General features: G+C 46.0%; 1 long non-coding RNA gene across 1 annotated transcript; it reads right to left on the bottom strand.

The window, feature by feature from the left end:
* Positions 1–3,244: 3,244 nt before the first annotated feature.
* On the bottom strand, positions 3,245–26,080 carry LOC149337033 (uncharacterized). Its single transcript, XR_016284654.1, has 3 exons — positions 25,943–26,080; positions 8,858–8,897; positions 3,245–3,286 (listed from the first exon to the last, which is right to left on the bottom strand). It is a non-coding gene; the product is annotated as an uncharacterized LOC149337033 (long non-coding RNA).
* Between the last annotated feature and the right edge of the window lie 308 nt (positions 26,081–26,388).

The following is a 26,388-nucleotide window of genomic DNA, read 5'->3' as shown; positions in this document are numbered from 1 at the left end:
CTAAAGTCGCAGTCTTTATGTAAATTATTTTTCCGCGGATGACATTCTTTTGTAGGTTTTGTGCCAGCGCGCCAATTGCCGTCCGGCCATGACGTCACACGGCTCGCAACGGCCTGCTCCCATCGCAAAGTGCTGGAGTCGGTTCAGCTGCCGCGCCTGGAAGCTCACGCAGAGTTGGCGGCATGGAAATGTGAAAAATATCGTCAGTTACAGCCTAAAAAGTGGCAGTCGGAGTAAGATTATATCATTCAGATATTAAAATGACTATGTACTAGAGACGCGGGTACGACCCCGTCGCCTCAATGAGCATCGACAAGTAAAATTAGCCTGGATGATGACATACCAGCCAGGCGCGCGCCCCGCAGTGGTAGCTTTGCACATTACAATCCAGTTTGATATTGCGCAGACAACTTTTCTTGAATCAGGTATTCAGAGATTTCCTTTTCCGAAGGTAAATCAAGGCCATCACCTTCATTCATTGCTCCAGCCACGCAAAAATAGTAGCCGCGGCGCTGTGATGAGGCGGGGAGGTTGGGGCAGGAGGGAAGTTTGAAATATGACTTATACATCACATAAGCAGCGCGAACAGCGGAATGCTCGACATATAAAAGCGGCCAACTTAATTTCATTGGCATAGTGAAAAATAATGCAGCACGTAGTTTTTGTGATTGGAGCATTGTTACTACGCTGCCAGACTTGCGTGCGTCACACGAACGGGATCTGGCACGCGGTTCTCGTGGCATTGGCCTGTTGGAAATTGTCAGCGTTTTTACTTTCTGTTGGTTTCGGGCATGAGAGAAGAACCTCTCCGCTCAATTCTTTTTTCATTGGCAGCTGCTCGCACGAAAACAGTATTACTCGATATATTTATTTTTCTGCCCGTTCAAGCATACATACATATTGCATGCGGGCGGTGCGTTTGGTGAATGCACTTCAAATACGGAATAAGGGAGACAAGAGTGCTTACAATGTGTATTTCTTTTCCACGCCGCATCCGAGATGAATTCCCACCAGAGTTTGTTCGAGTCATTGAATAACTGTAACCAATGAAAATATTTCCGAACTGTCTCTTGACAAGGAAAATACACCTGTACCAAATGCTCCCACGTTTTTAGCAATCTTAGTCTCTGTAATTATGCATACTAACATGATCTACAGAGTGCACATTTTTATGGCAGTTACTGTGCTCTTTATAAGTTACCAGTAATTTTCATGTAGTTTATGTTCCCTTTTCGCTAAAGCTCTGGTGTCAAACTTTCGATTCCGCGCTTTCTAGGGAATAATGCCACCTAGTATTGCGAGGTGGCGCACAACTCACCAGGAAAACTACGATGCAGCGATTGCGCTATCGCTCATCGACCGCCAATACTGCTATATCGAGGTCAAACACAGCAACAACCGCTTCCTCCTGCCTGGCTCCAGGTCTTCAAGAATGTCTCCCTCACAAATATACGTAACATTATGTACGGCAAAGCGTCAGATTTGAGGCACTCTCAATTCTGTGGCTTGATCAAGATTCGCCACAGAAAAAAAAGATATGCCGCAGTCGCTGCCAATAATACACTCCAACAAGGCTATATCACAATAACAAAGTCGAAATTTCATTTTGCAAAACCAATGCCATGTTTCAGTCATTCCTTCCGCGCACAGCTGCTGAGTGGAATCACCTACCTGCATCAACCGCTATAATTACTGACATCCAACGCTTCAAGACAGTATAGAAAACACTGTATAAGTAGGAGCATCTATTTTTATATTTTTGTTGTTTTTGTACGAGCATTTTGTTTGTTTGTTTTTTCACTGTACGGCTGCGCTGTACGTTGTGTATTATATACTATTAACTAGCACACCAAGAACCCAACAGCTAACATTATATAACTAGGAGCCATCATTTTTGTATTGCTAATTAGTTTGCTGCATTGTACATTTTTTTTAATGTATGCGACCACTCCCCTCAATAATGCCTCTGGCTCTGAAGGTACAAGAAATAAATAAGAAAATAAATAAATTGCCGCGATAAATAATCGGACATAGAAGGTTTGTCGCAAAGGCTAGAGGCGCCACACGGATCCATTCTTCAGGTTTAGCATCGTTTGGGAGAGTATGACATAAAGTGTCCCTCACCCCGCCGCTGTAATGTTGCAACCATTGACGGAATAATACTTTGGCACCCTCACCGTTCGCTGGTTGCGGCAACCGCGTGGATCGAATTCGAGCTGAAAGGACTCCGGACACAAGCGGCGGAAAAAATGAGAGGAAGGAATGCTTTCCGCTGACTTCGTGCAGAATCGATGCGGTTTCAGTCGACTTAGAAACGCCAGCTTTCATTCCAGCACAATATTAGGCCGCCTAAAATTTAACGCATTATTCCTTTAATTCAAATTTTCTCCCATAGAATGAAATGTTGACAATTGATTTGTTTTTCCTCCACGCGAACATAGCGGCTTCGAGGAGGAGAAATGTATAGCGTCACTGATCCGAGAACTCACCACCTTAAGCAGTGCTCATCAATACCAGGTAATCGAAGTAGCAAGAGAATACGTCTACTTAGGGCAGGTACTGACCGCTGATCCGGGTCATGAGAGGGAAATAACTAGAAGAATAAGAATGGGGTGGAGCGCATTTGGCACGTTCTCTCCGATCATGAATGGCAGTTTACCAATATCCCCGAAGAAGAAAGTCCACAACAGTTGTATCTTATCGGTACTCAACTATGGGGCAGAAACGTGGAGGCAAACAAAGAGGGTTCAGCTTTAGTTAAGGACAACTCAGCGAGCTATTGAAAGAAAAATGGTAGGCGTAACATTAAGAGTTCAGAACCATGCGAGTGGGTCCGGGAAAAAACGCGGCTTAATGATATCCTAGTCGAAATCAAGAGGAATAAATGGGCTTGGGCAGGGCACGTAATGCGAAGGCAAGATAACCGCTCGTAACGGAGTGGATTCCACGAGAAGGCAAGCGTAACAGGGGACGGCAGAAAGTTAGGTGGGCGGATGAGATTAAGAGATTTGCGGGAATACGGTGGCCGCAGCTCGCGAAGGACAGGGTTAAATAGAGAGACATTGGAGAGGCCTTTGCAATGCAGTGGGAGTAGTCAGGCTGATGATGATGATGATGCTAGCCAATATGACCTTAGCCTTTTAACTCAGCTTCGATTTATGAATAATGCCGGAGGTTTCTGGTTGTCTGACCCTTGAAGACGAAGATCCGCCGCTGTTCATGAAGTGAAAACGCTACTCACGTGGATTTCTTCATGCTGACGGTCCACTTGTTGTTACCTTCGTCTCTGAAAAAAAGCTGCAGCTATGAACCTCCATAGTGTACTCGGGCTAGTTGATTAAAAATGAATAGACAAACGAAAAAGTTACTCAACGAAGCGCAAAATATATATCTAGCTTGTTTTTTAAGTTATTTTTATTGTTAAAACCCCCGCCCCTCTCTCCCGCATCTAATAGTGTGGAACAATGAAACTTTATTCATCGTGTGGATAGAATTCTTGTACAAGAGTGAACACTAGGATGCACTGTGAAAAAAAGAATTAAATCTGTAATTATTACCAACAAAGATCACGCCAATAATGGCATATATTAATTATGCTCACAGAATGTCTTAGTGGCGAGAGACAGATGCAAACAAACACCGGCAGGTATCGATCAACCGAAAACGAACCCTTGCGCACTATACAGAGTGCTTTAAAATAGGCTTTTTGAGTTAGAAGAGGGCGTTTATCGGACTAGCATTGTCAGCGGCGTAGTACATTAGAATACAGCTAAGACGTGCTAACTAGCAAGGTGGTTAACAAATATTAAATGTCAACTTTTTATCTTTACATCTAAGCTCCTTAATTACTGAGAGGCATGTAGCCCAGAGTAAGTAATATCCATGTAAGTTTTTATAATTTCGAAAACACGGTTAGCTTCGGCTTTGTGGACGAACAAATTTGGCTATTTCAACGAGTTATGTGCACTGGAGAGTCTATTTTGCTTGCAACCTCCTGGAAAGCCCACGAATTTTGGCTCGATTTAGCTGAAATTTGTTGGGCCACAGAGTCAACTTTAAGCGCGTTTTCGAAATTCTAAAAACTTATATAAATATTACTTACAGTGGGCTACATGCCTCTCAATAGTTAAGAAGATTAACGGTAATAGTTAAGAAGTTAACCAGCCTGATAGTTCGCATCATTCTCATAAACATCATCAGCCTGACTACGGCCACTGCAGGGCAAAGCCCTCTCCCATATCTCTCCAATTAACCCTGTCCTTTGCTAGCTGCAGGTACCGTATAGCCGCAAAATTCTCAATCTCATCCGCCTACCTAAGTCTCTGCCTCCAACTGCTTAGCTTGTCTTGTCTTGTAATCCACTCCGTCACCTGTAAGCACCAGCGGTTATCTTGCCTTCGCGCTGCAGGCCCTCCCCAAGCTCATTTCTTCCTCTTGCTTTCGACTAGGATGCCATTAATCCACGTTTCTTCTCTCGCCCACTCTGCCCACTTCCGGTCTCTTAACGTTACGCCTATCAGTTTACTTTCCATAGTTCACTGTGTTGTCCTTAAGTTAAGCTGAACCCTTTACGTTAGCCTCCGCGTTTCTGCCCCGTAGGTGAGTACCGCTAAGATACAGCTGTTGCATAGTTTTCTCTTAGGATGTCTTAGCTGTATTCCGATGTACTACACCGTTGACAATGCTATGGCAAAAGAAGCGCTCTTGTAACTTAAAGAGCCTATTATTAAAAATTGTCTAAAGTCTCAGGTGAAATGCTCTGTACATTATACGTTTTAGTGTCCCTCAAGCCAAGCACAATACTGAAGATTACAGTTACACACAGTGCTTCATAGCATGTTTCTGTTGTGTAATGTAGCATTCTCTGTCCAAGAGAGCACACTGCAACTGTGCCCTTCTGAGAAATATAGTAGATCTTTCCTGCCTTATGAACTCCGCAGTTAGGTAAAAAGTTAATCGAGGGAAGCATGTAAGAAATTTTGTTTCCTGCAATCACGACTAGGTTGCTGGCCTTTCTTTTCGACAGCTTTTAAAAGATTACGAGGCCTCGCCTGCGTGACCCTGAGGTAACGGAGGATCTGCCTTTATTTTATTACTTCGCGCATGCAAGAGCGCATGCAATTCTCAGTCTCTCCTTTAGCTACTTGTCGCACGTGACGTGTCGAGGGTTTGAAGACACTCGTATCGAGAACTTTAAAATATGAAAGCTAAGGAAACGATGCAAACTTCGCTCCCTGTCAATTATGTTCGCAAAACTTTCTACACTAGTAATGGAGACGAAATATATTCAAAATATACGCATGTAATATGTACAAGATATGAACCTTCTCTCTCCTGCCGGAGAGAGCGGTGGCCAACAAGAAACTACCTCCGAGAGCAAAACAGGTGAACCTCGTTGGTTGGTTCCTGGTACGGCTTGAGTTTCTCGATGTGAGCACTGCCTATGCTTCTACTGTCCCCAAATTCAATTTCACAGTTCTCCCGAGAAAACAGGCTAATTATACAATGTGGACTTGTAAATCGTCTTGCCGGCATTTAACACTACATCGGCCCCGTTATAGAGAAAATCCGGCGTCGACATTTGGAGCGGAAAATCGCGAATACGACTCTGGCAAGTGGTGCCTAGACAGCAACCTAGGAGGCTGGTCGGCAGTCCAGGCCAGTTGACCTTGCGCCACAACTTGCAAGGCAGATAGTGAGAAAACTGCGCACCGAGGCAACTGGCAGCTAAATTATTGCTTGGACACTCGGGAAGAGGAACCTGAGTCGCACAAGGACCACCGCTCGGAACACCTGCCATTGCAGGGCAGTGCCGCATCATTTAAGCGCTCCCCCACTGCGCCAGAAGGCGTATGAAGACTTACAGGCATCTAGAATGTAAAATAAAGAATGACTTTCTGGATGTATTGGAAAAAAACCATTGCTCTCTCGCGTCCCACCCTAAGTAGGAGCTTAAGTGTCCCTTCCAATTTTTTTCCCGATGCCTGTCTTCAGGAGCAACTGCTGGTTCCTTTAGAAGACCAATTATGTATGTAGCTTGTATTCCTCTCTTTTGCCGTGAGCGTAGGCCAGCTCTCCTGCTTTTAAAAGATACTTCGGAGAGCAGTGCTGTAGTCAGATACTTCCCCAGATTTCTTGATCTCTTGGGTAGATTGTTGCTGTCCTCGAGCGAGAGCACATGTTCTCGACCATGTTTTAAGGAAATCAGTGTTAATCGGACAGCGACTATGTATCTGGTATTTTCGAGAATACAATATCAGGAAGCAACGGACCACTTGTCTCCTCATTGAGTGCCAGCAATCAGCTGTATCTTATCGGGTAAAGAAAATGGTTCAGCTTAAGTTAAGGAGAACTAAGAAAGCTGCGGCAAGAAAAATTGTAGGTATAATATTAAAAGACGCAAAGCGGGCAGAGTGGGTCTGAAAACAATCGCGGGTTAATGTCTTTCCAGTCAAAATCAAGAGGAATAAATGGGATTGGGCAGGGCATATAATGCGAATGCGAGATAACCGCTGGTCTTTATGGGTAATGGAGTGGATTCCAATACAAGGCAAGCGTAGCAGAGGGCGGCAGAAAGATAGGTGGGCGTATGATATAAAGAAGACTGCGAGGATAAGGTGGCTACAGCTGATAAAAGACAGGGTTAATTGGAGAGTCATGGGAGAGGACTTCGCCCTGCAGTGGGTGTAGTGAGGCTGGTGATGATGCTGATAATGTTGGTGTACTCACAGAGGCTATCTGTCACTGGGTGGGGGGAAGTTGTGAGAGCGTGGGCGATGTTAACTGGGTGCCCTGAGCCGCGAGCTGGAATACGCTCCAAGTGCTTAAAATGGACACAAGACTATGGTCGTTTGTAATAATGCGCAGCCTCTCTATCATTTCATAACAACCAGGATGGTTGTTATGAAATGACATACTTCTGCCTGGGCCAGAAGCATAACCTTTATTTGAATGTCATCTGAAGATTTTCAGTAAGTTTTTGTCATAAAATGCTTCATTATGCTTTTTTTCTATTATGCGAAGCATATTACTAGAGCTACACTACAGCCCGTCGAGCGCGGCGGTGGAGCTACCATTGACCTTTAGCGTGACCACGTGACAACATGACGTCACTGCAGAGGAGAGATGGGCTGCCGGCTCGCGCGGTCGGCCGCGGCGGTGGAGGCTCCACATCAGAGGCGCTGCAGCTGACCACGTGACGCTACAGCAGAGGTATAAAGCTGAGCTTGCCTTGCTCTCCGAGCACTTACGAGGCGGCCAGGTATTGGGATGCCGCCTAGAAGCAGGGCTGATTTGAACGAGAAGCAAAAGCTTCAGCGTGCAACAGAGACCGATGAAGAGCGGGATGAACGTCAACCAAGAAAAGCCATGTATTACCAAGCCTAGCCATCAATATGCTTCGCATCTGACTAGGCTTAACCTTAGCTCGGCCTCAGCCATTTTTACTGCCCTTTTGAAACCTGCCGTTGTTTTCATTTATCTCCCTTCCCTGTAAATGAATTATTTTCTTTTTGTATGTATTCCCCCCTGCTAGAATCCCTCCACAGATTGCGACATGTATAAATAAACGTTTGTCTTTTGTTCGAACCTATGCTCCTCGAAGGGCAGGATAACTTTCAGTTAGAGGAGGAAGTTCAGTCAGCGACAGCTCTCTTATGAATGTAGTAATAAATGTTTCACTGTCAACTATATTTCTTTAAAAAATGCTTCGTAACAAAGGCTTTTCAGCCTTCATGCTGCTGGTCTGTACAAGGACGGGACTGCAACCGCCTCCTGTGCACAGAAAACGCTTTGAGTTGCTAATGACAGCTGCGAGTTTAAGCACCATAGTCCAGCCGACATAATGATCGAAAGGGACACTTAAGCTCCCACCCGAAAGACGCGGGTTCGATCCCGGCCGCAGTGGTAGACTTTTGATGCAGACAAGATTCTAGAGGCCGGTGGATTGTGCGATATCAGAACACGTTCAAGAACCCTAGGTGGTCGAAATTTGCACAGCTATCCCGTCATACACCTAAGATCCGCCATAAGTGTATAGCGGGATGGCATTAATACGTGGTCATTTTCTACTTTGCATTCATATGCCGGCTCCTTTAATTCGCGCATAACACCATCAGATTTTCATGGTTGATCTGCTTCTAAAGAAAATGTCTTGAGAGGTGAGTGAGCGTACATTTTTCAGACACCAGAAACAAAGCGAGCGTTTATTGATACCGTCCGCAATTGTATTTACACATTTCAGCTATGCCCACTCAGTGGAGTTCATGGGGCTTAGCAAGAGTTAATCTGCACTAGAGTAATAGTAGTTCAAGAAGTTGGTGGGCAGACCAGCCGCATATTGCTTGACAAGGTGGTAGTGGGCTGCGTTGTAACGTGAAAGCTAAGCGTACGGCTGGATAAAAAAAGCATATTTATTTTGTAGTGTTCAGTAATTGTTTTACTAAGACAGAGACCGCTTAATAACAATACCTGCCAGTCTGCAAACCAATGCTCCGCTTCAAAATTTCGCGTCAGGAGGTGGGGTAAACGAATCCACTGATACATAAATAGGAACTCGTGGCAGCCCATACGAAATACATAAGGGAGCAGAGCTGAAAACACAAAAATAGCACAGGCATAGCACGCCAGTGTGTCGGTATGTTTTTGTTGTGTGTGTTTTATGATCTTGGTGCTGTCATCATTATTGATTTTAATGAGTTAAGATTGAAATCATTGTGCCGGCGCAGTGAAGCTCTTGCCGTAGTTTCTATAGCTTACCTAAGAGCAGACAACTGCGCGGTCAACGCTATTTTCTCGTTTTGTGTAAGCACAAGACGCACAGATAATCTGATTTTATTATTAAAAGTTCGGTACTTACCGGATGATTACTTCACCGTAAGCCGTCTTGGGCGGGGATCCTGTGAAAGTAAAAAAAGGAAAATATTCATGTTTCCTGGGCTTCGGCTTTATTATATTCACGTTAAATACTTTTATTCCTACAGATGCTCAAAGGCCGGAATTAAGACCAAGTATTTCAGCCTTAACATGTTGACGCTTAAGAGTGTAGAAAACAAGAAGAAACGCCATAGCACATTCACTCCACTGCTGCTTTCGCTTGTCATAGAAACATTTTCGATTGTTTGCAAAAAAGTTTGAAGCCTTTCTAGTAAAAGGTACCATATTGCTGAAAACCATCGTTCAATTTTATTACTAACATTGTGGTTACAGCTTAAAGTTTGTTGGAAGCAAAAAAAATGAAAGATTTTAAAAAGCTCTCTAGCAGTGTTTTAGCAGTGGTTGGGCGTTCATCATAAGCTATTTGAAATGAAATCACCGATTCTTTTCTGTTTGTGAAGCGCTGCGGTAGTGTAGTAGCTACAGCATTTGGCTACTGAGCTGAAAGTTGCCAGACCCTGGCCCCGGTAGCCCCCAGTTCGACTAAAAACGTCCATGGGCTCTCCGATTCGCTCTGCACGTTACAGAACCCTAGGTAGTCGAAATTTCCCGGAGCTTTTCACTGCGGAGTCTCCGATAGGTCACGAGCAGCTTCATTGTGATGAACCACGCATATATTTATATCCTGCCGTATCTGCTGTTTTAATTGGTTCCTTGGCACTGTTTTAAACGTGAATTGTTTCATTTTGAGGCAAACTATGGTTTCATTTCTGCCCTAATTAATATTTCAGCGAAATATCCTGCGTATCCTGCAGGTCGTTCAGCCTGATCCAACGAAGCGCTCCTAAAAGGCAACAGCAATAAAAATGTCCGGTAGCCCCTTCAAGTTCTGGGTACGAAAAGGGCGGTGACAGTGACTGTGGTTTTCTTGGCCCCCTTATGGCTTGTGCGACGGACTTTGGAAAAGGGCTCACTGACATTAAATAGTTGAGGTTGTTGCAAGCTACTGCTGGGGTTAGCCTAGCGGATTATCCATCGCGGCGACACTTAAATATAAAATTAGGTCCACAAATCGGCCACATCAGACACTGATCTATACAGCTATAAACATAGACACCTATAACAGACAGTAGTCAACTGCTGCTGTCACAATCTGGAGTCGAAATCTGCGTCCTAGAGGAAATTGAAAAGAAGGCGAGGAACCTCCTTTCTATGTGACCTTTTTTCGCATGGGTAGACAATCTCCTGAAGGGAACTGTGAGGGGCTCCTGTATTGCTGAGGGAAGTGAACAACATACACCTCTCCGCGTTAGACACTGGACAGCACATAAGATAATGTTCTACATCACCGCTTACACCACATGTGAAACACAGCGGAGACGATTCGAGACCCGCCTTATGCATCCACACACAGGTACGAGCAGAGCTCGTGAGATGCGATGCAGTAATGTGGCCTGGGATATTTTCAGACATTTGATTACACATGGCGTATTGGGTGAACTCAACAGGGTATTGAAATGGTCGAGCACCGTTTCTGTGAAGAGTTTCTTAGCATCTTGGCGGTGTTTTATTTTTTTAATGGATTACCTGACAGCGTTTGTGGGCGAGGCTGTCCGCCATCTTGTTGCCCATGGCACCTGCGTGCGTGGGCACCCATTGGAATTACATTGAGAAGCCTCTGCTCTGCAGATTATGCACCACGCGTAGCCAGCTAACAGATAGGGCATTAGTAGAGAACCCGTGCTCCAACCATTTAAAGGCATATTTTGAATCCGTCAGGATCGTAACAGGTTGAGCCGGAGGAGACCCTAGCTTCTGTAAAGCCGCCTCAATTGCAGCGCTTTTGGCTGTTGTGGAGGCGAAGACTTCAATAAAGCATACAGACGAGGCAGTGTTCAAATATTCAAACAATGAATGAGAAAAGTTCGCTCCCTTGGCCTCATTAACAGAACCATCAGTGAAAATTTAAAGATAGCGGGCGTATTGTGTTTCTAAATGCTCAAGTTCGACCGACTGCGTCCCTGCCAAATAAGAACTGCGCTTAGAGCGCATTATAGGAGTACAGGCCGTACAGTCCAGGCTCGCAGTTGACTGGGGCGGGTTTCAACCGCTTGCTTTGTATTCGAACATCAGGGCCTACGGAACTATGTGTTTTAGGTGCCAAGTAGGCTCGGGATTGAGATCTCTTTCAGAGCAGCTGCAGAAGGGCTCGCCCATCTACCGTCTTTCTGAGACGGCCAAGTTGCACTAGCCACCTTTCTAAAGCGATAAGGCTAAGAGGCTTCCACAGTGACTCAAGAAGAACTGCATTGTTCTGTGCCACCTGCGGAACTCCATGGGCTCTTCTTAGGCCCATTCTGCGCAAAATCTCTAGACGGTCAAGCTGCGATACCTAAGGGGAAATTAAGGCAGTTTGTACCATATGAAATTAATCACCACTGTTTCATGAAGTCTGGCCATTGAGGAATGGTGGTTTCCTCCAATGCTCACTTTCAATTCTACGGATCACATTCAGGTGCGAAGACAATCGAGTCCACACCTCGTCGCCACTTTGACGGGAATAAATAATGACGCCCACAAAGCGCATGTAACTGATCCGACGAATGGAAGAGTGACCAAGATCTATCTTCAACCGCGCATAACGTCTTCATGTCCCCCGACATTATTCAAGTGCCTTCACGTTAAACCTCAAGCGACAGTCACTCGCGGTCAGAAATAACTTTATGACCGTAAAGACGGACAAGTCGTTACGTGGTGAGAAACACTGAGGCATAAATGTACACGAGACAGAGAGCGTGAATACGCTCTTACACAGATATACATAACAGGGACCCAAAAGAAACCGAACTTTGGTTTTAGCGCTTCTCATGCCCAGACTTCAACGTCTTTAAGCGCAACACATCGGCGGAACTCTCGTATGCGATCATATGAAGCAGGGTGTCTGCCCCAGATTTTTTGCTTTTGAGAAACACGTTCACTGAAACTCACAAGATGCGCAAAAAAGACGTCAAGAAACAATCCTTGAGTAGTACTGAAGTCTGAAACATGAGCATGAACGATGATCCTCGGTCAGGTTACCCTTTGACAAGGCGGATAGAGGGAAATGTTTATTTTATTCGTGAAATTATGAACCAATATCACGGAATGACGGTCGCCGAGTAATCAGGGAACGCAGGCATGTGCTGGAATGTATGTAACGAATTTTTGACTGATGAATTGCAGGTGAGGCGAATTCCAGCTAAATTCATGCGCAAACTTCCTACAGAGAAACGAAAACAAGCTCGGTTTCTGACGACTGAACATTGTAAAAATGAAATCACAGAAGACGCAGAGTTTCTGTCGAAGCTGATAACAAGCGATGAAAGTTGATGCTATGGCTAAAACCTCGAAACCAAACAGGCTTCAAGAGAGGGGATGGCCTAGGTATCAGCACAACGCAAAATAGAATGAGAAGTTCGGTCAAACGCACAGCAATGCTTATCATCTGTTTAGACATCTGGGGCACTCACTGTTCATCGCCAGTTTGTCCTACCTGGAAAGATAGTTAATAATGAGAGGGAGAGAAAGGAATTTTAATGAGGAAAAGGTGGAGAGGTCGGAAGTTAATCATGAGTTTTTCATGAGTTTTTCGTAAGGGTTTCAGGGTGCCTGGGGGAGGGCATACTAACGAAGCGACCAGATCTTTAGTGAAGTGGTCAGCGGTCAGTAAGTCAGGCAGTCACACAATCAATCAATCAATCAATCAATCAATCAATCGGTCAGTCAGTTAATCAGTCAATAAATCAATTAAAATTTTATTTCATTTGGCAAGTGCAATAGGAAGCAGAATATACTGAAGGACGTCCCATTGTCCTAGACTGCATCGGGATCTCGTATATTAACATAATATTACTAATAATAAAATAATAATAATAATAATAATAATAATAATAATAATAATAATAATAATAATAATAATAATAATAATAATAAGCTTATTTCTATCAGATCGAATAGAATTTGATGGAGGAGGGGAGAAAAAAAGCAGCATTCCGCTTGACCGAGTTCTCACCCCCTGTCCAGGCGGCAGTGACGTGGACAAGAAACATAACTGTTATGGAAATTTTTCAGTATAACAGTTAGGTTTGATATACAACTGTATACAGTCAAGAAAATAAACATCGTAGGCGCGCAAATTATAAGGAATGAAAGAAAATAGGAGACTAAACATCAAACAACAAATAAGAGGGAAGGCCCATCATACAAAAACCGTTGATGTATTGGTTGGTTGGTTTATGGGGTTTAACGTCCCAAAGCGACTAAGGCTATGAGAGACGCCGTAGTGGAGGGCTCCGGAAATTTCGACCACCTGGGGTTCTTTAACGTGCACTGACATCGCACAGTACACGGGCCTCGAATTTCTCCTCCAAAGAAATTCAGCCGCCGCGACCGGGATCGAACCCGCGTCTTTCGGGCCAGCAGCCGAGCACCATAGCCACTGAGCCACCGCGGCGGCGTTGATGTATTACTGTCAACTGAAATGAACTACAATATGACGCAGAGAGGAGAGAGTAACATCAGGAAAGCTAACGTTAGCTTCAATTAGCTTGTTTAGTGCGAGCGGTAACTGGTAATTAACCATCTGATGGCCATAGCTTGTTTTCATAAATGTAAAACCCTCTGTTGTTTATGGCGGTGCAGATAGGTTAACTCAGACTGACGCAAAGGAGCCAGAGAGGAAATGCTATCAAAAGTTGTTTTTGCTCGACTTTATACAGGCGCAATTCTCTACAAGCATAAAGATTTAGTATGGTTATCATACCGAGGGTAGTTATCAGATCCTGAGTTATTTGCCTGCTGGGTAAGTCGTAGACTATACGAATGATTTATTTTGAAGCACCAATGACTTTTGTAAATAGAATGTGTTGTTGATGCTCACGCTAATGTACTGTAATTTAGGTGTGAGCAGAATAAAAAATTATATAAGGCAAGTTTCACTTTTTCCGGTAAAGACTTCCCGTGGCGTGATAGAAAGCCTAAAATATTGGATACCTTCAAAATGACGTAATTAATAGGGTCGTCCCATTGCATGTTTCGTTGAAGATAAACACCCAGTGATTTAAGTGATTTTACTTGTTTAATTACTTGCTATATGTAAACCAAAGCTTTTTCTGTACTACAAGTTTTATTCTTCGGATGGAAACTGCAGCTTCGGATTTTGTCGCATTTAATGAGAGGCAATTCGTATGTGACCCTTCTGCTAGTTTGTCCAGTATGCGATTAGCATGCATGTTTAGATCACTGCAGTTATCGCCAGGTATAAGGATTGCAGTATCATCTGCACAAATTATAAAGCGGGCGAAAGTATCAATAGTAACAATATGATTAATATATAGGTTAAACAGCAGAGGGACACCGGTTCTAACTGAACGTTGTGATGATTGGAAGTTAGTAATCTGAGCCTAATGTTTTCGATATGATAAATAAGGTGTAAGGCTGAAGAAGAAGATGCGTCTGATGATTTGAAAAGACGAAGACGAGGTGACAGTGCTCTCGAGAGTTTTTGCCAGCGCTACGCTTGTGTGTCTTTTGCCGACCTGATCCCAGACTGCTGCCGTTGCCGTTCCCGTCGCCCCAGTACCTCGTAACAAACCCCCCGTTACATTTGGTGGAGGTGCGGGGTAACCCCAATGGATTTCGTCGTTGCTTATGCTAGCCGCACACTCACACCAGCAGAACGCAATTACTCCGTAACTGAAAAAGAGTGTTTGGCGATTGTATGGGCCCTCGCGAAGTTTCGACCGTACATCTATGGGCGCCCCTTTGACGTTGTGACCGACCACCATGCGCTCTGTTGGCTTTGCAACCTGAAAGACCCCTCCGGCCGCCTCGCTAGGTGGGCCCTTCGCTTGCAAGAATATGATATCCGCGTCGTGTATCGCACCGGCCGCAAGCATCAAGACGCCGATGCACTGTCGCGCTGCCCCCTTCCAGCCGAGATTGCGAGCCTTTCCACCTCTGGCGCTTCTCTGCCCTTGCTTCGCCTGAGCGACATGCCTTCAGCGCAACGCATGGATCCATGGATCGCTTCCCTTCTCGACTTTCTCGCCAACCCGACAGCTGCTTCACCGTCACGTGCGCTCCGCCGCCAAGCTGCCCATTTTGCGATTCGTGACAACCTGCTTTATCGCCGTAACTACAACTCCGAAGGTCGCAAGTGGCTGCTCGTTATTCCACGTCACTTACGCTCGGAGATATGCGCATATTTCCATGCTGCCCCCCACAGTGGTCACGCGGGCGTTTTCAAGACCTATACCCGCATACGGCTGCGCTACTACTGGCGCGGAATGTACACCTTTATCATGAAGTACGTGCGCTCATGCATTCCCTGCCAACGTCGCAAGACACCTCCCCATCGTACTGCTGCTGAGCTGCAGCCGTTACCATGCCCTCCAGGCCCATTCGACCGCGTTGGCATTGATTTATCGGTCCTCTTCCGTACACTGCAGCCGGCAACCGTTGGGCTATAGTAGCGGTGGATCACCTTACACGATATGCCGAAACTGCTGCCCTTCCGGCTGCCACAGTGACGGACGTCGCCTCCTTCATTTTGCACCGATTCATCCTTCGCCACGGTGACCTCGTGAACTGCTCAGTGACCGAGGCCGCGTGTTCTTATCTGAGGTGGTGAAGGCGCTTCTCAAAGAGGGCAACACGATTCACCGAACTACCACCGCCTATCATCCGCAGACCAATGGCCTCACTGAACGATTTAACCGCACCCTCGGAGACATGCTCTCCAAGTACGTCGCTTCTGACCACACAAATTGGGATCTCGTCCTTGCGTACGTTACTTATGCGTACAATACCGCTACGCAGTCTACCACCGGATTCTCTCCTTTTTTCCTATTTACGGCCGCCAACCCTCTGCTACTATCAACACAATTCTCTCTTACCGCCCTGATGAATCCGAATATCGGCCTGTTTCCGAAGCCGCGCAACATGCCGAAGCCTGCCGCCAAATCGCCCGATCACTCACGACTGACACCCAGTATCGCCAGCGCTCCCGCCTCGACCAAGACCAAACCTCACCGAACTACACTTCTGGCGCACTTGTGTGGCTCTGGATCCCTTCAGGAACTCCCGGTCTCTCCTCAAAATTTCTTGCCAAGTACCATGGTCCCTACCGTGTGCTGGAGCGCACCTCTCCGGTTAATTATATCGTGGAACCCCTCACGCCGTCTCCTGATCTCCGCGCCGCCGAGGACGGGAGACCGTTCATGTCCAGCGCCTCAAGCCCTACTACGACCCCGCCGTCTTGCCATCATCCTAAGTCGCCAGGATGGCTCCTCTTGTCCCCGGGGCGATTGTAAGGCTGAAGAAGAAGATGCGTCTGATGATTTGAAAAGACGAAGACGAGGTGACAGTGCTCTCGAGAGTTTTTGCCAGCGCTACGCTTGTGTGTCTTTTGCCGACCTGATCCCAGACTGCTGCCGTTGCCGTTCCCGTCGCCCCAGTACCTCGTAACAAACCCCCCGTTACAAAAGTTTCATAAGATGTATAGCTTGTCCTCGTGTCCGAGTACATATGCAACGAGTTTTACGATGACCTTGTTGTGTTTTGTTTTACAGCACATAATGAACTAAAACCATCATGCGCCAAGCTCAATTTTAAGCAGCAGTAAAATACATGCAGAAATGGTTTAAAAAACACAAAGACGTACAAAAAGTAACAAAATAAAAAGTCATACATTAGAATAAATACAAACAAAAACGGTTAAACTAAACCTCATTGTAAAATTGTATTGAGCAGGAAAGTTTTAGTTCCTTTTTAAATCTGCACACCGGCTTCACAATTTTTTTTTCACACGGTAATGAATTACAGTGGGAAAATGACGAAAAAAGAGCTGTCTGTTTTCCAAGGTTACTTCCGTGTTCACTCAAAATTACCTTGCTGAAGGCAAACCTGGTGTTATTGTCACCGAGGAGGGAAGACTGGGGAAAGTGAGATAAAGAATCTAGCCCATTGATAAGTTTATCCTCAAGAATGCTGCTATAATCAGGAAGCTGGGGTATTGAAAGAATGTTGTTGGAACATAGTAAGGCTTTTTCATTAAAACCATAAATACTGAAAGTCAGAATTCGAAGTGCTTGTTTTTGAACTATGTGAAGAGATTTGAGCCGAAAGTCGTGTTACTCCGGCAACTAATTCTCTCAGAACAAGAATCAGAATCAGCCGTTATTTGTTTATACATTAATTAAGTACAGCATATCACGCGGAAGGAGGTCCCGAATTCAGACTGTAATGGGTCCTCCTAAAGGAACTTCCTATGATTAACATGCAGGTGGATAAAAGTGAGCTAAAACTACAATAAAGTGGGATCGGAAAAAATGGACATGCTCAAATAAGTGATCTTAGGCTAGCAATAAATTTCTTATTTACATGATTTGTGTGAAGATGAATTTTGAAGTTTTTGCCAAGAATGACACAGAAGAATGATGAGCAATCGCTCAATGGGATAGTATGGCATCGAATCAATACGGGGTGACCGACGTTAGCTGTCATTGATGAGAGCTGAATATTACAAACTTAGTTATTGCCGGAATTATACGTCAACTTGTGATTGGTACACCACTTCAGTAGGTTATTAGGGTCTGAGTGCAACTTGTATAGGAGTGTACTAATAGAGGTATGAGAATAAAATATTTTAGTATTATCAGCATAGAGAGCACATTTAGCACAAAAGAGACAACCGGGCAATTTGCTGATAAAAGTTCGAAATAAAATTTGCCCAAGAATGGATCCCTAAAGCACGCCAATATTAGAAAGTTAGTTTCAGAACAAACACCGGAAGTACTGACATTTAGGGGTCTGTTGAGCACTAAGATTTTTATCTGAAGTAATGGCGGATCTGGTACGCACATTTATTCAAATTTATCAAAGAATATTATATATTAATTGCGTCCAAAATACTTGATAAGTGAACAAAAACTAAACCAGAAACATTCCTTCGTGCACTGCACTTTTTATTAGGTTTGTGAACAATGATTTCAACAGCTATTTCAAAGTGATTTCAGTTGAGTCTAGGGCGAACACCATATTTTGACCAAGCAGTACATTGCATTTGACTAAGCAATTTTTTAGACGAATTTCAAAACGTTTTCTACGATATTCCCAGAAATGAAAGAATGCAAATAGGCCACTAATTTGCTAGTAATGTATGGTGATCCTTCTTAAAACTGGAAGTATCCGCATTTAAGCCTTGGCAATAATTTTTACTTGTAAAGGGTGGATTTTACCCAGTCCAGGGCTGGTAGTGCTTAAGATGCATATGATGTCAAGTATTTTTTGAATTCTAGAGGCGAAAAGGAAAAATAAATGTGGTAATCGGTTATTAGCCGCGTTGTACAAACTAGGGGACCCGTGTCACTGGAGTTAATAAATTCACGAAAGCTTTGTCAATTTTTGTCGGGCTTGTATATATACCACTGTTCCTTATTACTCAGCGTATCTCCACGGTTTTCTTATTTCTGTTTAGAAGTGTTAAAAATCTCCCATACTGGTTTACGTTTGTTGCTATAATTGTTTAGTTTGTCCTCGTAATACATATTGTTACGCCCAGGGTTTATTGAGACCGGGACGGAGGACTGAAAGCAGCTGGGTCCGCTTGCCGAGCACGAGACACCACCAACCTCGTTCTCCTCATCTTCGGCTTAGTCAGCAGCGCCGATCATGTAGAATAGGAATAGAATAGGTAGAATAGGCCTTTCCATGGGCGTCACACTTCCCCCTACGCAGCCGGAGCCCGCTGGGCGAGTTAAGAAGCGCCGCGCGAGTGGTAGGGCTTCAGCCGGGCAACGTGAGTGACTTCAGTTCGCGCTGAACGACGTCCGCTTGCCGTGAGACGAGCTACGCGGTAATTGAGCGCACCAAATTGCTCAATAATGACATAGGGTCCATCGTAGTGGCACAGCAGCTTCTGAGACAATCCTCGCTTTCTGATAGGCCGCCACAACAAGACCAAATCACCAGGCCTGTAAGTGACGTGACGGCGGCGGGCATCGTAGCGCGCTTTGGACCGATCTTGGGAGGCGAGAACACGAAGACGAGCAAGGCGTCGGGCTTCTTCGGCGAGACTGAGTGTCTCAGCGATGGAGGGATCTGCACTGAAGAATACCGACTCAGTTCCAGCGACCTGGCCAACTCTTCGCGCACGATCTGGCGGATCGAGGAAGCCAGATCACACGACGATGTTTTGTCTACGGCTGCCACCATTGTCACTCCGGCCAAACGTCCGAATTTCGGTATGATGCGACGCATCTTCAATGTCTCAAATGTGCGGCAGTGCTGGGTGACGTCAGACACGGAATCTAGACTTGCTTTTCCGATAAGAAAATTGTAAATATCTTCTGCAAACCCTTTAAGTAGGTGGCCAACTTTATCTTCTTCTGTCATGCCAGGAGAGACGACCTTGCATAATTTTATGATCTCTTCAATGTACTTTGTACATGTCTCTCCGGGAAGCTGAGCCCTTTGCGCAAGCGCTTGTTCAGCCCGCTTCTTCTTCGTCACAGAGTCGCCGAAACACTTCTTTAGCTCCTCTACAAAGCGGTCCCATGTCGTAAATGAATCCTCGTGGTTGTCATACTACGTTAGGGCCGTGTCGGTCAGGGAAAAGACGACGTTGGCAAGTCGGGCAGAAGAGTTCCACTTATTGTAGCGGCTCACCCGTTGGTAGTGGGTAAGCTATTCATCCACGTCCTCGCTGGTTGAGCCTGCGAACGGCCGTGGCTCCCGGAAATGCTGCCATGAACTGCTGGGCACAGACCTCGTAGCGTCGCCGTCCAGGGACATCATGAGCACAGAAGGCGGCAGACCAACAATGCGACGACTCCGGTGAGGTTGCGGCAGAGGATCCGTCTTCGGGGAACCAGTATTTTTATTTTATTTATTATTTATGGCATACTGCAGGCCGTGAGGCCCAAGCAGGAGTGGATACAGAACAGAACACAAACTGAGCAATAATACCAAAGTGCAAACAGAAAACGAACAGCGCGAAATGACATGGAAAAGAAAAAGAAACTAACAAAACAAACTGAAAAAAAAACTAACAATGGTCACTTATCAGGTCAGGAGACCGTACACACGAAGCTGGTAAGCTGTTCTAGTCACTGATGGTTTGTGGAAAGAAAGAGTGCTGAAATAAGTTACTTTGCAAAGTACAGGGTCAGAGAAAGGGGGTGGGAGTGTCGGGTTTGTCTGGTGTTCTGTAGATTAAGATGCGGCGAAGAATTAATTCCAAGTTTATGGTTAAATAACAGAAATAAGAATTTCAACCGAAGAAACTTGCGCCGGGACTGAAGGGTTGGTATGGAATTCGACTGCATTGATGCAGAGACGAAAGCAGTTCTATTGTATTGCGAAAACATGAATCGCACAGCTTTCCTTTGGATCCGCTCAAGTGCTTTTATGTTAGTGAGAGTATACGGGTCCCATACAAGGCACGCATATTCCAATTTAGTCCTTATAAAGGTTTCATATGCTAGTCTCTTAACCTGAAGTGGTGAATCTTTTAGTTTATGGCGCAACAAGCAAAGTTTTCGTAAGGCAGACGAGCAAGTGTTAGAAATGTGAGTGTTCCAGCTTAAGTTGCTTGTTAATGTAACACCAAGATATTTATATTCAGTTACTTCGGTGAATTCGGTATACCCGGCACCTTCCACCAAGATGTTACGCCCAGGGTTTATTGAGACCGGGACGGAGGACTGAAAGCTGCTGGGTCCGCTTGCCGAGCACGAGACACCACCAACCTCGTTCTCCTCATCTTCGGCTTAGGCAGCAGCGCCGATCATGTAGAATAGGAATAGAATATGTAGAATAGGCCTTTTCATGGGCGTCACAATATGTTTAGCTCATTTCAATTATTTGGAGAGGGCGTTGCTAAGTTTTTCGCTCCTAATTAAAATCTAGCAATCAAAGGCTAAAGCTTTGTAGTTCTGTAGTGATTTCCTTTCCTTTTCACTTCAGCTAGAACTCTGATTTCCAGAAATTTTTTGCATTAGTTTCTATAATTACTTTTACACTTTATTCTTTGAGAACATGATTCAAGCATGAAAGTTAAAATTTTAAGGAACTGTGAACATGCAAGTTTAGCGTCTTAAATTGACTAAATTGAAGACCAATCAGCGTTTTCAGCTGCTTCAACAAATTTATCCTTGTCAAGAACAAGTCTAGTGTAGGATGAGACGCTCGACTTAAACTAGTTCTAAATCTCATTAATATAGGAAAATTATCTTTGAGACCAATGGATAGTCCGGCAGTCTGAGCAGTAGTGAGTAATTTTGATAATGCATGATCGATTAGAGAGTTACTGCAGTAGTGCGGAGTGTTGGTACAGAAATTATTCTTTCGCAACCCATCTCTCCAAAACAAGTAATATAATTAGTGATATTGCAAAGGAAGACTTCACGGAAGACGTTTATTCTAACCCTCTGCCAGAGACGTGTTCCGAGCGACAGCCCCAATAGATGACGATGGGAATTTACAGGTGAAAGAGAATGAAGTCGCAGCCAGAGAGGCGACGGCGACGAAGGTGATTAAAGTGCTCACACTCACTACCCTCGCGGGCAGAAGCTGCCAGGCTGGCCGCGATTAGTCGGATGCAGAGCGCCGAATGAAATGTTCGAGGCGGGAAACGTGTACATTTTCAGTCCCGCGGTAACGGCGGTCCGGAGGGGGATCAACGGGAGTGAGGCGGTAGATAAGTTTGGTTGAGCACCAAGTACGAACCAATGAAACGGCGCTGAAACTTGTCGCAAAGACCAGGCGTCCGCAGAGGGATGAAAAGAAAGACCAAATCTCCAGGGTTGAACGAGGCAACGCGGTGCGTCATGTTGTAGTGACTCTTAAGGTATTCCTGGCAGCCTTCCGTGTTCAGGCGAGCAAGGCGGCGGCACCAGGCCACGCGGGAGAGGAACTGGTCGGGGACAGACGGTGAGGAGCTTGCAGGCGTCGAGAAGGGTAGTCGGAGAACGGCCGTAAACGAGAAAAAACGGGGAGTAAAGCAGGGAACACATGTGCGACAACGTCGCCGACGCGCCGCACCGATCGTCGCGTGCGAACTGCCATCCCACTGCAAGCAGGGACACACGGAGCGGTGAGCATCGCTGCGCCGCTCTACCCAAGCTCCGCCCACAACCGCTGTCACACTTCGCCGCCGTGCAGCGGTGCCTCAGCGCTACTTGTGATCGTCTACAAATATCCCAAGAAAATACAAGATTGCCTTGTTATCAGAAAGTCTGCTCGAGCAGCGACAAAGCATGCCTGCTTATGTTGCGAGCTTTCGGCAACGGCACCGCTCGCGGGCGCTCCGGGCGACGAGCTCTGCTACTGCCTGGCTGCCGTGGTCGTCGCTAGGCCTATAGCCTCTTTCGTATCGAAGCCGCAGCGGCCGGCGCTTCGGAAGTCGCCTGAGCTATAATAAAAGGCCTACTCCACACATCGCTCTACTGTCAACAGCATGATCTCACAATAAAGTAATAATATGGTCAATTTCCGCGATGCCTTCGGCAGCGAAGCGAGCGGGCGCCAGGCGAGCCGGCCAGCGGCAGCTGCGAAGCGGTTGTGCAAAGAAGTTTGCTTGTATTGCAGTCGTTACCTTTAGCAGCAGCTCAGTATTGGTCAGCGATCCTCAAAAATGACATATTCTTTCACATTTCTCATCCTAGGGTTTATTATTTAAGTCAAGAACACACTTTAGCTCGTTTTTATGACACCGGCAGACGGGATGGCTCGGCCCCGAGCGCCCTGAGCATCGCGCTCTACGTCATCATGACGCTGCCGCTCTCTGCGCTCGCATTGGCTCCTGCTTCCCGTCGTTGCGTTTGTCGCATGCGGCTCGTCGTTGGCACCAGCAGGTTGGACGAATGCGACGAGCTGCGTTCGGTCGTTGCGACGACGGTCGCAACGACGCGCCGCAGCGCATCGCACGCACTTTTCGCACATGTGTCCCCGCCTTTACTATTGGTTCGTTGCAACGCGGAATTGTAAGCGAAACTGACAAAAGGAAGGTCTGCGTCCCAATTTCGGTGGTCAGATATAGGAGTGTACTATTAGATGTATGAGAATAAAATATTGTAGTATCATCAGCATAGAGTATACATTTAGCACAAAACAGAGAACCGGGTATTTTCCTGATAAAAATTAGAAATAAATTAGAAATAAATCAAAAGGTTTGGACGCAATTATCTTGTAATATTGTTTGATAAATTTGAATAAATATGCATACCGGATCCGCCCTTACTTCAGATAAAAAGCTTAGTGCTCAACAGACCTCTAAACGTAAGTAAGAGCATTGGTCTGGGGGTGGTAGCTGGACGTCATCTCGTGAAGTGTAGAAGCTTGCAGAACTTCGGCAACAGCAGTCGAAAGGAACGTCCGGTCGCGGTTACTGAGAAGCACCGTGGCGCCGTGACGGAGTACAATGTACTGGAGAAAGAAGGTGGCAAATTCGGGCGCTGACCCATCAGGAAAGGCTGCGGTCTCGACTTAGCGTATCAGATGGTCGATGACAGTGACTATCCAACGATGACCTCGTGTAGAGAGAGGAAGCGGGCCATACAAGTCGATACCGACGACGGCGAACGGCGCGGCGGGGCGTGGTAGAGGTAGCAGATGTCCAGCGGGAGGTGAATTCGGCCGTTTTCGGCTCTGGCAAAGCGGGCAAGATGTGGCGTATATAGCGACGCTGGAGGAAAGGCCAGGCTAGAAGAAACGTCTCTTGACGCGGTCATAGGTTCTGTGAAAACCAGAGTGACCGGCCGTCGCGTCATCGTAGAGGGCCTCCAAAATACGGGAGCGAAGTGTGCGTGGTACCACTAGAACACAGTGGGTGCCATCAGCGCAGTAAACTTAGCGGCAGAGCACATCACTTCCGAGTTTGAACTGCTGAAGCTGCCGACACAACCGAGCGTGGGAGGATAGGAAGCTCCCATGAGGTGGTCGTTAGGGCGCGACATTTCTCATCGTTGCGCTCATCCGACGCAAAGGCGTTAAATCGTCAGATGTGACGCAAGGGAGGGCGGCAACGTGCAGAAGAGCTTGCGACGATGAGGATTCCCTGTTACAGGTGGAAGGTGGCGCAGAATAAAGACACAAAGACTCCAGAAGCGGGCAGTGAGAAAGGGTATCGACGTCTCGGTGCGTTCGACCGGCCTTGTAGGTGACGTCAAAACTGTATTCTTGGAGACGAAGAACCCAACGGCCAGTCAGATTTTTGAGGCTAGACAACCACCATAATGCCGGATGGTCCGTGACGACCGTGAAGTGGAGGCCGTAAAGATAGGGGCGGAATTTTCATACTGGCAAACGATGGCAAGACATTCCTGCTTAGTGATAGTGTAGTTACGTTCCGCAGGTGCCAAGAGTGCGGCTGGCGAACGCAATAACTCTTTCGCGAGAAGTACTATCACGCTGAGGCTCGAGAAGAGCAGCACCAAGGCCGTGGCCGCTAGCGTCAGTGTGTAGAATGGTGGGAGCAGCATCGTCGAAGTGGCCAAGGACAGGGTCGGAGGTGAGAGCTTCCTTCAAGGCTTGAAAACCACTTTCGCAATGCTCAGTCCAAAAGAAAGCACTCTGAGCAGTGAGGAGCTGATGTAGTGGCGCGGCAATGGTAGCAAAATTTCGTATAAAGCGCCGAAAATCTGAGCTCTGAGCTTCGAGGCGCGACAGCTGAGTCGACGCCACCACTTTGCGATGGTAGCAGGCCGCTGCGAGACGTGTGACGTCACGCACGCCTCCAGCCTGGCCGGACGGCAGATGGCGCACACGCACAAAACCTACAACATAATGCCATCCGCACAAGAATAAATTAAATAAATACTGCAACTTTTGATAACCGCACATTCTGAATCCAATTTCGGCGATCTGATATAAAATCGCGATTTAATGCAGTATCCTTCTACCCCTGTGTCCCTTGGTTTCTGTGGCTGTTGGCTTCTGTCATATTTATAACGAGCCCCTCAATCCCCTTCCCTTGTTTGCTTAATTGCTTAGCGAGGGCCTAGGTTCTGGCAGCCCTGACGCCATAGGAAGCATAAGAGGGTTTTCACGCAGCTTCCACCCTCGCCGTTCGATGACGTTCTTCGTCATATCAGCGGTAACTCAGGACGTGCTGCGTCCGCCGCTTAAGAACGTGAGGTGGCGCTGATGAACACTCTCAAGGTTAGGTTATTTGTAAACATAAATACCCTCGAAAGCAAAAGAGTTGACAGCCGTCGCCGTAGCTCAGCGGTAGAGCCCCGGACGCGTAATTCGGAGGTCGTGGGTTCGGATCCCACCGGCGGCATGTGGTTGTTTTTTCTTCTGTTTTTCTAATCAATTATCTTTACGCGATAACATATTCAGTAATATTCTAAATCGAACAACAGCACAAAATAAATAAATTAAATTAAAAACCTCTGTGTCCCTTGGTTTCTGTGGCTGTTGGCTCCTGCCATATTTATAACGAGCCCCTCATTCCCCTTCCCTTGTTTGCTCTGCTATATAAGTAAATCAAGCTTAAGTCATAAACGCGGTATTTCCGTAAAGAAAGGAATACCTTGACTCTATTGGGCAAGAGCAGGTCTTCGTAGTAAATTATCGTTAGCAGAAGCTGAGACTCGCTTCATTGTCCGCTGCATACGGCGAGCGCACACGGGCGGCCTCTAAGTAAGAATCCTTCGTAGAGAAAACCGGCATGCGCACATGCTATACACACTAGTACGTGAAAAAAGTTTTTATGATCACGAAAAATGCCGACAGTTATTGGGGCCCTGTTTCATATCACAACGCTCTTCCCCCAAGCGAAAAGCTCGCGAAAAGCTTGCGAGCTGCTACTCATACCTGTGCTTGAACACTTAGACTAGTGTAACTAAAGCTATAGCCGAAATTCAAAGAATACAATGAAAACACCAGTAACTAACTTCCATACTCTCGTTAAGGAGTAATGTGTCAATATGCTAAATTCTGACAGCGCGCTTCGAATGAAAAGAATATAAAACAAAATAGGTTCTAGGCTATACTGCAGTTTAAGACAAAATATGACGCTTACCCATTAAACAGCCAGTGCGAACAGCCGTATGCGCTGATTGGGATTCCAGTTGACCTTTCTAGAGAAAAAAGTTTTAATTTTTAATCTATACCAGAGGCTACAGCAAATTATTTGTCATCTTAAGTTGTTTTATAGTGCGTGAAGGCTTCTCGCCGACTCAAATGGCGGTAGTGCCCGGACGTTCTTATCAAGTGTAATCTCTGGGGGAAGCGGGGGCGTTGCTTGCGGTAAACCTCTCAGAAAGAGATTGACCGGCTGGAGTCTGAACGACTGATAAGGATACGGTTGATTACAAAGAATAAAAAAATCCTTTCCTGAGAGCTTATTGTTCGGCCACCTCGTCCGCCCCAAGAGTCAAAAACGTGTTTTATCGTCACTATCTATACTCTCAAAAATACCTTTTTGCGTTTCGTGGACTTCGGCAGCAAATGCTCCTGTGCTTGGAG

Source organism: Amblyomma mixtum, chromosome 7 (assembly GCF_055824585.1).
Source record: "Amblyomma mixtum isolate Tamu chromosome 7, ASM5582458v1, whole genome shotgun sequence".
In the NCBI taxonomy this organism is placed as follows: domain Eukaryota; kingdom Metazoa; phylum Arthropoda; class Arachnida; order Ixodida; family Ixodidae; genus Amblyomma; species Amblyomma mixtum.
This window is presented reverse-complemented; position numbering and strand designations above follow the sequence as displayed.